The sequence below is a fragment of the Ursus maritimus genome, unplaced genomic scaffold (genome assembly GCF_017311325.1).
Source record: "Ursus maritimus isolate PB19 unplaced genomic scaffold, ASM1731132v1 scaffold_31, whole genome shotgun sequence".
NCBI lineage: Eukaryota > Metazoa > Chordata > Mammalia > Carnivora > Ursidae > Ursus > Ursus maritimus.
Window position 1 is genome coordinate 12,785,582 of NW_024425675.1, and position 14,354 is coordinate 12,799,935.

At 43.6% G+C, this 14,354-nt stretch overlaps 1 protein-coding gene and 1 pseudogene across 2 annotated transcripts in view; one reads left to right on the forward strand and one right to left on the reverse strand.

Annotated features, from left to right (window-relative positions):
* Positions 1-14,354, forward strand: part of PIP4K2A (phosphatidylinositol-5-phosphate 4-kinase type 2 alpha) — a 177,611-nt gene that overhangs the window by 59,215 nt on the left and 104,042 nt on the right. The window lies entirely within an intron of this gene.
* LOC121106366 lies at positions 5,920-5,987 on the reverse strand (annotated as a pseudogene).

Here is a 14,354-nt window from a genome sequence, read left to right on the forward strand (position 1 = left end):
AGTTGTTTTTTTTTTTTTTAAATAACTGTTACATTTTCTAATTGGCAATATTTTTCTAAAATGATTTATATTGTGGCATGACATTTTGCTGCCCCCTAAATTAGAGCAAACCCTTGAAAGTCTAATTTTGAAAAGATCAACAAAAGAAGTGTATGGAAAACCATTTCCCTCTGTGGTAAGTAAAGCATTTCTGCCTTTTATTCATAGCCGATTCCTTAGAAAAAATTGCACTTTTCTTTTCCTGTCTGTATTTCTGGCGCCACATATTTCTGTAGTGGTGACCTCAGTAGGGTCGCAGCCCCAAAAAACTTGGTAAGTCCATACTGGAGTTGAAATTTCACATGATTGTACCCATTTTATAAAAGTCACATTATTAACAATATTCCCATTTACTCTCTCTCATCCCATGCCTGGGCTTTAAGCTTTTCAGATGGGCGGGCCAGCTATGCTAACCTACCTTTCAGAGCCACGTGTGATAGAGAACACATTCCCCAAATTCACGCTGTGTCATCAGGTTTTTGTTTTCTTTGGTGGGCACGTTCTTTTAGACGACACTTACATTAAGAACAAGAGCAAGGATGATTCCGTTCTAGAGACCTCCTGTGTAACACTGTGCCCGTATTAACAATACCATGTTGTACATTTAGAAATGTGTTGCAGGTTTAAAAAAAGAAAAGAATAAAGACCTTCACATTTACCACTGTGGAATCTAAATTTGTTTTCGGATTGCTTTTTGGAGTTTGTTTTTATTTTTTGCTTTTTCGGGGTCAAAATAGTCTTTCTTTCAATGACACGAGTCCTTTCCTTTGTTTTGAAGTGTGGAGCTTAAAGGCATCCTCTTGGGGATCCTTCAGGTGAAGAGAAAAATCTGAAATTGCTCTTGGAGGAGTTGTTATAAACCCATAAAAGAAAAAAAAGAAAAGAAAACTTATGTTCCTTGAAAAGGAAATATTAAGTCTCTTGAAATTTGGAGGTATTGACAGAAGACTGGCTCTTCGTTGCTGAGAATCACTCATTTCCCTAAGTGATTTGGGATTATTCCCAGCAATTGTACTTGGCTGTTGAAGGGCTATGCAGAGGGCAGGAAGCACTGCTTTGCCAATAGCCTTGTCTCCACCAATAGGCTGTGATGGGGTTGATGCTTATGAGAGTGTCTTATTCCATTTGAGGACCTAACTTCGAGCAACACACAGATGTTTGATGTGTCCATCACAGTCTTAGGTGTTGGGACAGATACAAAGCAAAATAATCCATGGCCCTGGACCCAAGGTGTACAGTAATCATTGAACACTGTTCTTGGTACAATTGGGAACCAGAGGACACTTAATCAGGCTCAGGGAGTTTAAAATCTAATTGGCAAAGCATGAAGGGCCCTATTTTTTTGATTGATTTTTATAAATGGTAGAAAATAATTCAGGTTGGGTTAATCAAGAAGAGAACTTACTGACCCATGTATACAAAAATTCAGATGTAGTTCGGTCTAAAGACTCACAGATGTTTACCGCCACCTGGTTCTTTCTGTTTATCTTGGCTCCACTTTGTGTTGGCTTTATCCTCATCCTTATGGCAGCAAGATGGCCCCAACGTCCCAGCTCTACTTTCATCATTGAGTCCAGCAGGAAAATGTCTCTTCCCCTAATGGTTTGAATAAAAGTCTTGGACCATATTGGATCATGTGTTTGTTCCTAAAGCGATGGAAGGTGCTTGTTTCTTAAGAAAGGCACAGTTGACATGTTCCGTGTCTAGAGCGGGGCTCAGAATGGGGAGGGGGGCTGGTGTCCCAGGTAGGAACACAGGACAGTGTTACCAGAAGGAGCTGAATAGATCCCGAGCAGCAAGAGCAACAGGTGTGTCCATCACAGGAAGACAGGACCAATCCAAGGGGGAAAAAAATCACCATTAAATGATTGGTGATTAAATAATTATTTCATTGAATGAGCTGTTGGAGTCGAGAGGACATAAGTGAGGGCTGGAGTGGTTGGGGCATTAAAGCTTCATAGAGCTGATGGATGTGAACCTGGTCCTTAAGGACAAGTACGGTTCTTGGTTTGATGCTCTCAAGATGCTAATGAGGCTGGTGGCCGTGATGCTAATGTTGTCCGAAGCAATGGTGTCCGTTCCTCTGTTCGTCTCTCATGGAAGAAGGATCTGACACTCTGTAAGAGATGTAGCCCTTAGCCTGATACGGGAACCAAAAAACTAAACTTTGTACCTGAACAAATGATGGAGGTAATGAAACACTGGGGAGTGGTTCAACAATACTCAAAAAAAAAAAAAAGACGAATCACAGTTCAGGCACATGTTAGAGTATTTTCTAGCCATGTAATCATGTTTGCATTTCAGTAGTTACTGGGCACTTACTCATTAAAAGAGTTTGAAGAATTCTTAAATGAGAAAAACGAGGCTCTTATATGGTTTACTGTATGAGCTCAGCCATCTGCAAGCTACTTGGAACCTAAAAGCCTAGAAGGAACTACATCAAAACGGTACGTGGTTGCCTCTGTTCTCTAGGCTTACCTGTATTTTCAAAACAAATAAAAAAGACCACACAGCTGTGAACCGGCTAAATCAAGGGGCAGTGTTTGAAACATGGGGCATCAGGCTTCTGCAGAGACAGAACATGAGTCACCACTTCTGAGAGTCACGGCTGCGGCGGCAGACAGTGGTCTCAGCCCCTGCAAAGACTTCGGCCCAGAAGACACTGGCCGCGTCTGTAGGCACAGGAACAGTGTTAACAGAACTTTGTAGTGCCTGCGCACTTACTTTTAATTCCAGTCTAGTTCCAGTGCTAAATTCGTTTCAGGTGTACCACATAGTGATTCACTTCCAAATATTATTCTGTGCTCATCAAGAGAAGTGTACCCTTAATCCCCTTCACCTGTTTCACCCATCCGCCCCCCTTTCTGGCAACCATCTGTTTGTTCTCTATAGTTAAGAGTCTGTTTCTTGGTTTGTCTTTTTTTCCCCCTTTGCTTGTTTGTTTCTTAAATTCCACCTATGAGTGAAATCATATGGTATTTGTCTTTCTCTGACTGACCTATTTCGCTTACATAATACTCTCTAGCTCCATCCATGTTGTTGCCAAGGGCAAGGTTTCATTCTTTTTCATAACTGAATAATATTCCATTGTATATTGTCTTCTTTATGTCTTCATCTGTCAGTGGATACTTAGGCTGCTTCCAGAATTTGGCTATGACAATAATGTTGCAACAAGCAGAGGGGTGCATGTATCCCCTCAAATTAGTGTTTCCATATTCTTTGGGTAAATATCCTGTAGTTCTTTGCATCGGTTTAAAAACTCATCTATTCTTAAACATCTCCGGAACCCTGTCTCCTTGGTGTTGGGCCAAATCGTATTTTTCCATTACTCCAGGACCTCCATCAGCCTATCCTGCATGCGCCCCATCTCCTGCGAGGTCCTGTTTCCTTGATCCATGCGCTTCTTTCTCCTGCATTGCCTTGGGCGGAGCTCCGGGCCTGCTCTTGCCATAGCTTTCCTCTTTGCCTTTAACTTGAAATTTTGCAGGCCAACCTTTCATAGTTTTCAAAGCACTCTATATATCCCGTTTGATATCTTGTGCTATAGCCGGATGGTATTATAATCTATTTCAAAGTGCGACCAGAGGCTCAGAGGGTTTAACCTGCCTGGAATTATAGAACCACGTCCCATGGCTCCCGTCCGTTCCCTCCCCATGGTGCCTCTTGCTGCAGGCTCTTAGGAGTGCCTGACCCTCACCAGCGGTAGGACCAGACTCTCTGTGGGGAATTCCGTGGTTACCACCATCCTTGCCTCTCTTTAAAACTTACCTTTCTTTAAAGACTCTGCTTCTCAGAGACAACTAAACTAGTACCATTCAGTCTAGTTAACCACCCACCCTCCCACCACCTTCTTTAAATTCTGAAATCACAGCCCATGTCTGGAACGCTTTCACAGGTAGGGGTGTTAATGAGATCCCCCAGTTTGTAATTTTTCATCCTTTGATTTGAATCATTTGCCCACTGTTAAATATCTCTGTGTCTACCTTCCCCCTCCTCCGTACACTGTCAGTTCTTGGAAAGTAAGAACTGTGTTTCCATTTCCTTAGTAGTTGATTTTTCTCCTAGGGGGCAGTTCCATAAGTGCTGAGTGACTGACCAACCGACCTTGAGGAAATAAAATAATTCATCCTTCAGGAACATTTTCATAGCATTTCTGGAAATAATTATGGGATTAAATTTTCCTGAAAAATTTACTGAAACATCTGTTTTCCAAAATGAAATTGGAAATCTGAATGGCCTTGGGCATCTGTACCCAGCAGAAAGTCATTTACTGTTCCGGAACCCCTCGCTGGGGTTTCCTTTCTTCCGCGTTATTAAACCCATGCCCCGTGGCAAGCAGAGACACTGCTGCGCTCACCCAGAACCCACCCTGTACAAAATCTGTGGTCACCGCAGAGGGTGCAGCTGTTTCGTCTTGGCATCAATACTGACCTCCAGATTGTCAGTTACTCAGATTGCAGACCTTCACCAGAGTGTCCACTAACTTCCAGGGTGTCCGCCTGATAGAGCAAATAAAGCAGTCTCAGCACGATTCTTCAAGCCCACTGAGGAGGTGTCCACCGTGCTGTGCACATTTACCCCCAGCAGCTCTTTAGCCACCAGGTTCTAAGCAGCTTATGGGCAGGAACTGTCTTCCTCTTGTGTTTGACTCACGGCCAGAATGCCGTGCGTGTCTGCTGAATTGAGGCGGTAAGAGACAGATGAAGATGGGTGGATGGAACCTGTCAGCCTGCCCAAGCTCACAGTTCGCTTCCCCAGTGAAACTGGCCTGTGCAGAGAAGACAGAAGGAATTAGAAGTTTGAGAGTGCATTTTTGTTTTCATCCGCATGGCTCAGAGTCTCAGGGATCCCTCAATGTGCCGGGGTGGGGAGAACAGGGTAGGAAGTAGTTCTGCTTTGCACAACGTAATCTGCCTGCCTTCATTTCCTTTTCTCCCATATCCCCCTCTCCCCATGTCTGAGGCAAGAGGGAAGGCCTTTCCTCCTTTTCCATTCATTCTTCCTTATCTGTTCTTTACGATTGTATTTTCCGTCTCAGAGTTGTCCTTGAAGTGGCCCTGAACTCAACTGACTATGGTTGCTACCCTTAGGGATGGCCCTTTCTTTTTTTCTTTTTTAAATATTTTATTTATTTATTCATGAGAGACAGGCAGAGGGAGATGGCCCTTTCTGGTAAACATTTCAAAGACAGTATTAGTGCAGAACAAAGGAGTAGCATTTTTAACTGACAATTATTTGTATGTTGTTTGTTGAACAAATACCATTTTCAGTTCTCTTTGTTACACGTCTAAGTACAACCTGAGTTATGAGACTAAATTTATCACATAGTGGACTTCTTCAGTTTTTAGTTTTAATACATATTTGATGATCTCAAAAGCAAATGTAACCTTCAACTCATAAAATAATATGCTTGATGACCTTCATCATAGATACTTAAGCTGATTTGAATTATTTCTTACATGAAATATAACCACAATAACCCTGAAGACATTGCTTTGCAAAAAGAAGTCACCCCACAAAATATCCCAGGTCAGTAGTCTGTAAGACTAAAGTACATTGTTAAAAATGGTCATGTGTGTAGGTTAGAAACCTGTTTATGATTATTAAGTGGTCACTCCACCGGTGTGGAGCACTGTCTGAGTCAAGGTTCAATGACAGAACACAAGCTACTGAAGCTGCTACAGATAATAAGGAATTAATTGTATTAGTGGGTGTTCATAGTGACTCAAAGAATCTTCTGGAATGCTGAAGAGGCAGTCCTAAGTTGAGCTGAAGGGTAGGACTGATTTTACATCTGAATGGCTACTGGCAAGGAAGTTCGAGAAATGTAATTTTTATTTTATTTTAATTTAATTTTGTTTTATTTTAATTCATTCATTTATGAATATGGAACACTTCACGAATTTGTGTGTCATCCTTGGGCAGGGGCCATGGTAATCTCTGTATGAGAAATGTGATTTTTCCCCTCCAACTTCAGCAGTACAGGATCCCCACAGGAAGGAGGTGCAGACAGGAAATGAGTGCTCGCCAGGGCATGTGCTCACCTGTGCCTGTGGCTCCTGGGGTGACTGCTCTTGTGGCCTGTGGAGGGGAGAGGCACTAAACACGCACAAATAGCAGTACCGACGACCATCGTGATGAAGCTGGGAAGGACAGGTATGTGATGCTTAGAGGTAAACAATAAGGGGACTTAATCCAAGCTGGAGAGAAGGGGGTGGGTGCTAGAAAGTCCTCTTGAGGAAAAAGCATTTAAACTGAGGGTGGAGGTGAGTTTGCCCTGGGAAGCAGGAAGTGGAGCGGGAAAGAGAACCCCAGGCACAGGAAGTCTGAGTGAGGCCTGAGGCTCACCAGAACAAGGGGAGGAGGCCGATGTGAGGGAGTGGGGGTGACACGGCTGCAGAGTTGGGTAGGGTCTGATCACGCAGGGCTGTGAGGTCACAAGAAGGATTTTTTTCCCTAAAAGCGATCAGAAGTGATCCTTTGAGTATGAAAGTGATTAGTGGATGAGTGTTTTCACACAATCCCAGCAGCCATATTTGGGAGAGTGGCTTGGAGGAGGGAAGGAGAGAAAGCCAGGAGACCAGTTAAGAACCCGCATGGGAGCCGGGGGTGGGCAGGCCACATGCACATGCGCGTGGTGCCAGTGGCACTGGAGAGACCAGAGGCCTGGATGCTGATCTAGGAGGTAGACTCTCCAGGACTCAGGGAGTGATCGGGTGTGGGGAGTGAGTGCAAGAATAGAATCCCCAGGTTTCTGGCATAATTAACTGGGCAGTGAGTGCTTCTGAGCTATCTACATGGAGATGTCAGGAAAACCATAGGGAACAGGTTTGGAGCTCAGAGGGAAGGCGTGAGTTGGGCCATCCATCTAGATGGCATGTGGAGCCATGTGGTGGGAGAGGATGTGGGGTGAAAGGGTCTGAACCCTACATCACCAATAGGTAGGTGTCTGCTAGAACAAGAACAGCCAGGAAAAGGTAGGAAAACAAATTCAAGTAGAATCCGTCTATTTCCCAAAAGAGGAAACTCGCCATCAAGTTCAGTGGGGAATATTTTTATTTTTGAAAATAGACCACTTCTAAAAACTGTAGAGATTGGTTCATGTGTCCAGTTCTGCCAGCAGCTAGACCATGTCTGGGGAAAGTTCATTTAAAATAAAGAATGAATTTTTACTGTTATATTAACTGACATACCAGGATATACCATGAATGATACCTACATGAGAGACTGTACATTTGAGACCAGAAATCCAGATTATTAACAGAATCTAGCTAAAATTTGACCTCACATTTATAGTGATGGGCAGGCCACTCCAAAATATTCCACTTTTGCATCTGATTCTGAATCAGAATTACTTAAGAGACAGCCCCTGAAGGAGGACACCCTGCCCCTCCGAAAGCAGAAAGTGAATTCCCCATGGGAAGGGTAACCTTCCTGTATCTGGAGGGTAGAAGGAGAAGGCGTCCTTATGGCCAAGATGGGGAATTCAGGGCTGAGAAGGCGGTGTAAACGAACCCTGTTACTTCTTCATTAACTTGTTATCCCCAGACCAAGACCCTTTGTCAAATCTTCACAACTAATTGTTTCTCTAAAAGGTGTAAAAGCTGCCTGCTTCGGTCCCTTCTTTGAAAGAGTCTCATATTTCTGTGAGCTCCCATATGTACGAAATTACATTTGTTTTTCTCCTGTTAGTCTGTCTTATGTCAATTTAATATTAGGCCAGCCAAAGAACCTAGAGGGGAAGAGGGGGAAAGTTTTCCTCCCCTACAGCAGTGCACCCTGGTATTGCATAATGAGGTATGCAGGGCACATGTTCCAATTTCCGTTTTATAGTTGGGGAAACTGAGGCTAAAAAGGAGTAAGTGACTCAGCAGCAGAACAGTTCCACCCACGAATAAATCCCTCTGATGGATCTTCAGATCATTTGTCACCTGAGAAGTGTCCGAGGGAGAGGGGCACAGGGTAGGGCACTTTGGACGGGGGGAAAAGTTTGGGACACCATTTGGTAGCATGTTAGTTGACACATGTTTATTGAGCCATATCCCGTGGATGGGTTCTGGGATGAAAAATGAACCTCTGTCCCCACAGAGTTTAGAGACTAATGAGCCTGGGGGATGAAAACGAACAGGTAACAAATAACTAGGCTGCGGGCACCCCCGCTGGTCTGCAGCAGATACAGGGGACCTTGTATGACCAGGTGGGAGAGGAGGGCGTTGTGCATGGTGGTAGCATTAAGAAAGGAGAAAAGACTTAAGGCTGGTGGTGATTTGCTGGAGGAATCAGTCTACTTCAGCGTTTTGTCTAGGACCAGTCTTCCTGCCCTGTGCCAGTGGCCAAGGGGTCTGCGGTGGTCATGTTTCGTTCCTCCTACCGAGTTAATTTGTTCTGTTGTGTCACGGTGGACCCCGTCCCTGGCATGACACTCAGGTACGTGTTCACACGCCGGAGGCGAGCAGGTCAGTGTATTCAGGTTAAGCCTTGGCCCCCACGTACATTCTTTGTGTCCCATTCTCACACTTTCAGACTGCGTACTGCGTCCCCTTCCAGCCACATTATCAACTCCTGGAGGACAAGGAGCAGGTTTCCTTCTAACACTGTGGCCAGGTGCGCTGCTCCGTACCAGACGCAACGCGGCACTCACGTAGAAAAGAAATGTCGGTTGCATGTGTGTATTGGCTCAGGGTGTTCTCTTACCATTCCACAGGGACTCCTGTCGCTCTGCCCTTCTTATGCGGACAAGGATTCATTTGATAGCCAACTTAATGTTTTAGAAATGGGAACTTCATAAAGAAACTTTTTTTTTTTTAATAAAACAATTGTAGCCCAAGGAAGAAGAAACTTAGAGACATTATTATAGACCCATCTGATAGTGAAATACGGGAAAATGTTAAATTATTCATAAGTTGCTTGATAGCTGGTGAATAAATGCATGATGGGACGTTTAAAATTTGGCAACGCCTTCCAGAGACTCCATTAAACAAATGCATGCTTAATCGTACGTCTGCAAGAATTCCTGGAGAAATTCTTATTCTGCAAAATTGAGTGACATATAGCTAAACTCCAATTAGAACTCTGAATGGAAATATATTCCAATACCTAGAACAGTGACATTTTTATAGGGGCCTTCTGACTTCTAACAATGAGATTTTGAGGGAAGTTAGATGATTAATTCTTCATAGCCAGATATTGGTATCCAGAATTTGCTTACTGCTCCCAAGCCGATGTCTTTGGGCTATGTTCTGTTGATCACAGACATCTCTGTGCTTTTTTATTTCAGGAATGTGTATAGTCTCCAGCCTTTATTGGCCAAATTGATCCCCCAAAGACATTGTGGTCTGGCAGAGCCACTTCTTGCTTGTTAGGCTTGGGATATGTTTTAAATAGTTACATTCAATTATATTTGTTGCCTTGAAGCATGTGAAGAAAATCTGCTTGTTTGAGACCACAAGAGTAAGGGGATTTTTTTTTTTTTAATTTGATTGTGGCTAATCGGTTTTCTCTTCTTCCTGGAGATAAGCTACATAAAGTATCTCAGGGTCCCCTCCTAGAAAAGTCAGAGATGTGAGAAATGACAGGACAGAGTCAAATATTAATGAATGTTTTTCAGTCTGAAGGAAAATACTTAGAAGAGGCAGAGAGCTCATGGTCTGGAACAAGTGGTTAAAGATATTCAAAGACATTCATAAAAATTTGAATAACTGGAATAATGAAAAGAAGCTGTTCCGTGGAAGAAATTTCCTTGACATTACTTTTCCTCTTCTTTGATACAGTAATAACCCGAGGGCCAGGGAATGCTGGCTAACAGAGTATTAACAGAATGTGTTATGCAGATTTGTCCCTCATTTTAAACGAGTGCTAGTTTTTTGTTTTTGTTTTTTGTCTGAATATTTTCTATACACAATAACTCATTTAGTACCTTTTTTTTTTACTTAGTATATTTTAAGATACAACTTTGCAGAAAGAGAGAGAGAAAACTAGACATAAACACACTGAATGACCTGTTAAATGTCCTCCAGAGGCCCAGCGACTGGAAGGAAGATCAGTCAGGGCTGGAATAACCCAGGAGGGCTCGGAGGAGGGAAGAGATCCCATCTGAACAGCCTTGTGGGGTGGGTCCACGTCCATAGGACTCAGGAAAGTTTTTAGACAAGGGTGGCTCACAGTGAGGAAAGATACGGCTGAGATGTTCTCCTCGATATTTTATTTTTATCTTCTAAATGCTTTTCTTAAAACATAATTCTTCTTTGTTTTCACGTGTCGTGTTTTCATTTTGTTATTCTCAGCCCTCTGCTTCCAGGCTAAGGCCGAATTCTCCTGTGACTTGCTGGAGATTTTACTGCACGAAATCCCGAAGGGTCACTGTGCATATACTTGTTGTCAGTGACGTATTTTCATTGGGTCACTTCATTTGCCAGTATCTTCAGTGGACCCGATGTGCACAAAGTCTCCACAGTCTCGTCCTCTGCGACCTCTCAGGGGCAGTTCCCCTGTTTTACCTGGAGCAAGGATGACATGGCTAGTTGTGGGAAGAAGTGTTCCCTGCCAAGCATTGCACCAGCCACTTGTTTCCTTCCACAGGGTTGAAGGCACATGGGATTATTGTCATTTTTTGGTATGTTGGTATCTGTCCCATCGTACGGACAAGTTGGGTCTCAGATGGGGTTTAAGATGGGGTGCTGTCACCACCGAATCTCTAACCCATGCATCCTAGTGCTTCTTACGTTTTCTTTTACGTGTCTCTGCTTTTTCCTCCATCCCAGAACCCTTTCATAAAATAATGACACGTTTACCAGAAGACAAAGCAGGATTGCGCACGCACGCGCGCGCGCGCACACACACACACACACACACACACACACACACACAGTATTGAGATACTGAATTATCTGGAAAGACTTAGAAGGTGATTTTCCTTTCCTGTGGCATGCTGCTGAATGGCATGTGGGCAAACACACACCCTCTTAATAGGCTTCTTACAGCTCAGGAAACAATGACAGGAGTAATGATAATAGGAGTTATGAGGTTGCATTTTTCCTATTCTGCTTTTGCCTGAGAACATTAAAGCCTCTTTCAGAAAGCAGGTTTCAATCCTTGTGTGAAAAAACTTTGTAGTGTAAGTAAACAATATTGTTTATTTTAGGGAGAGAAAACATCTGTGGGTCAGCCGAGTTGATAGCTGAGAGTTGATAGCCTAGTGAGCGTTCATCCTGTTTCCCTCCCTCCCTCCCTTCCTTCCTTCCCTCCCTCTTTCTTTCTTTCTCTTTCTTTCTTTCTTTCTTTCTTTCTTTCTTTCTTTCTTCCTTCCTTCCTTCCTTTCTTCCTTTCTTTCTTTTTTCTTTCTTTCTTTCTTTCTTTCTTTCTTTCTTTCTTTCTTTCTTTCTTTCTTTCTTTCTTTCTTTCTTTCTTTCTTTCTTTCTTTCTTTCTTTCTTTCTTTCTTTCTTTCTTTCTTTCTTTCTTTCTTTCTTTCTTTCTTTCTTTCTTTCTTTCTTTCTTTCTTTCTTTCTTTCTTTCTTTCTTTCTGCTGATCCTTTCCTGTAAGAAGAGTGGGAGCTCTTCTCACTCTAGGTACATAGAAGGCAGTAATTAAAGAAAAGACTGTATCAGCTGACTTACCTCGAGAATGATCTAACTAGAGAGTCTTCGGCTTTCTTGGCTAAGTGTGTTTAACATTTTGAATCAGTGCTAACTCGCATCTGCAGGTGGGAATAAAGAGGGCATGCTTCTTCCTCCCCGGAGATTCTAGGGGCCCCACCGTGGCTACCACCCCTCCTTGGCTTCAGAAAAAGAAGAAAAAGTGCCCCTCATAAGTGAGAAACTCACTGTGTATCGTGTAGCTTTTACTGTCTGATAAACAGATGGCATTCCAAACAATTACTCTCAGCAGAAGTAAGGGTGGTCTTGAGTTTTTGCCATCCAAACAGATCTGCCTCCTGTCTCTCAGAGCTCAAGACCGTTTGTAAGAAAAATAGGTGTACCTAAACCCCCCATCAATGAGATGAGTACAAGATACCTAGAAGCAAACTGTGAGCTGTTAGCACTCATTGGAGTTGTTTTGCGTGAGATGAAAGAATAAAAACTTGGTGTTGGGCTATCTGAACTATTTTTAAAGTAAGAACAGAGTCAAAAGTCCAGGAAAATTTTATTCTTCTCTCTCCTCTTAGCTCTTTCTCTGGCTACATTTGGGGACAAGTCCATCTCATCCCCAGAGGTGGGTCAGACGAGATTGGGCGCGTTCAGAGTGGTATGGCTGTAGACAGAGGTGGGTCCTTCCTGACCAAAGTGTCAGCCTGCAGAAAACAGAGAAGTTGTTTCTTTCTTGTATCTACCAGAAAATTGGCAGTCAAAGGTAGTTCTGTGGATGTGTTGTGCACTGTCAGGATTATTGCTTTTCCCAGGGAAGCTGATCAGGAAAAGTGTTTTACTTGGGTTAGTTATGTTGTTAAGTATTATAACCCATTCCAGGTGAGCGAAAAAGAGGCTCTCTGTCTGCATTCTGGGGGCCAAAGCCTGCAGCATGGCGGGAGCCAGGGCTCCGGATGCTGCCAGGACCTCTCTGTTTCTCATCTGTGCCGCCGTCAGCACCTCTCCCTCCTCCCGGCCAAATCCGGAGGATCCGACTGCCTCACTTCTTTATATCCCCCCATTGAGCCATGCGGCAAGGCCAGCATAAAGGCCTCAAGTCCAACCCTGGAAAGAAGACTCTGTCCGTGCGTGGGGCTGCGGTCAGCAGTTATGGTGAGGAGGAGGGAACTCTGATGGCCAGGGAACAGGGTACCAGTTGATAGAGTCCTTACTCCTGTGCTAACCAGGTATGGGGAGGGGATGATGTGGGCGGTGAGCTGGGCTTTCAAAAGAGAGGGTTGAGTATATATTAGATGAATAAATGTGAGGTCTCTTGAGAACCAAAATTCACTTCTTATGTCCAAGTCAGCACATTAATGTGATCTACTGAGGGTCCATTTTGTGAGACAAACTGTGGTCTAAATTTGCAGTGACAGAGAGTGGCCTTGGTAGGCTCAGGGTCATTTCCCATGGGCTGTGGGTAAGCGCAGTGACCTCTGCTGGGTAGTCAGAACCCTGGGGTTTCACCCATCTTTTCCACGAACGCCCTTGGCATTCTTCTTCTTACACAATGCAGGGGCTAGATGAGGTGGTCTGTGGAGTCCGTCCAAGTTTAAAACTGCTGTCTGCAGCATCGTTGGTCGGAGCCTGTAATAAATTTACAGTATGATTAATGATAAATTTTATTTTATTTTTTAAGATTTTATTTATTTATTCGACAGAGATAGAGACAGCCAGCGAGAGAGGGAACACAAGCAGGGGGAGTGGGAGAGGAAGAAGCAGGCTCATAGCAGAGGAGCCTGATGTGGGGCTCGATCCCATAACACCGGGATCACGCCCTGAGCCGAAGGCAGACGCTTAACCGCTGTGCCACCCAGGCGCCCCTGATTAATGATAAATCTTAAAAACACTGCTGCTCTCAGCATGTATTGCATTCCTCTGTTTGGTTAAACTTGATTATATAAGAGACTCACTAAGATGTTTTCAAAATAGAATATGAATAAAATTATATATATATATATACATATATATATACATATATATATATATGTATATATATATATATTTTTTCCCCCCAAAGAATCTTCTTTCTGGTTCTTAGAACTGTGTATTGCTTTTTCGCTTGATAATTTTCCCTTGGATCTCATTAGGCTCCACATCCTTGCTGTATGTTTATATAGAACGTTTGATACTGTTCTGTTTCATCTAACTACAACTGCTCCCCTATTTCTGCTGCCCTGTATTTCCACTTTGCATTAGGGCATACAAAACTGAGCCGTGTTTAAGCAACTTAGTGTCAATCACTGGAGTCTAGATTCCATTATCCCACAGGATGAGACGAAAGTAAATAAATTGGATCTACCAAGAAGCCTGAATATTAGGATGTGCCCATAATTGTCTTTTTCAGCAAAACCCCATGAAGAGGGCAGGCAAATCCCCGAGGAGGTGCCCAGGTCGCTGGGGGCGCTGCCTTATTGCATACCCAGCGTCAGCATCATCTGCTCGCGGGTCCTTTGTGGGGCAGTGGGTCTCTGCTAGCCTGTCTTCTTGCCACAGCTGCTCTCCTTTCGAGCAGGTTCTGCGGCTCCTTAAACACTGTCATGTCAGTCCCAGGAAAAAGACTTCGTGTTGGTAAACAAGCTGACGTTTCTACGGGATGGATCTCATCTCTGATTTCGCCTTGCCCCACCCCATCCCTGTGTGTGGAGAAAGAGCGCTTGCTTGTTGACAAGATTTCTTTTGGTTCTAAAAT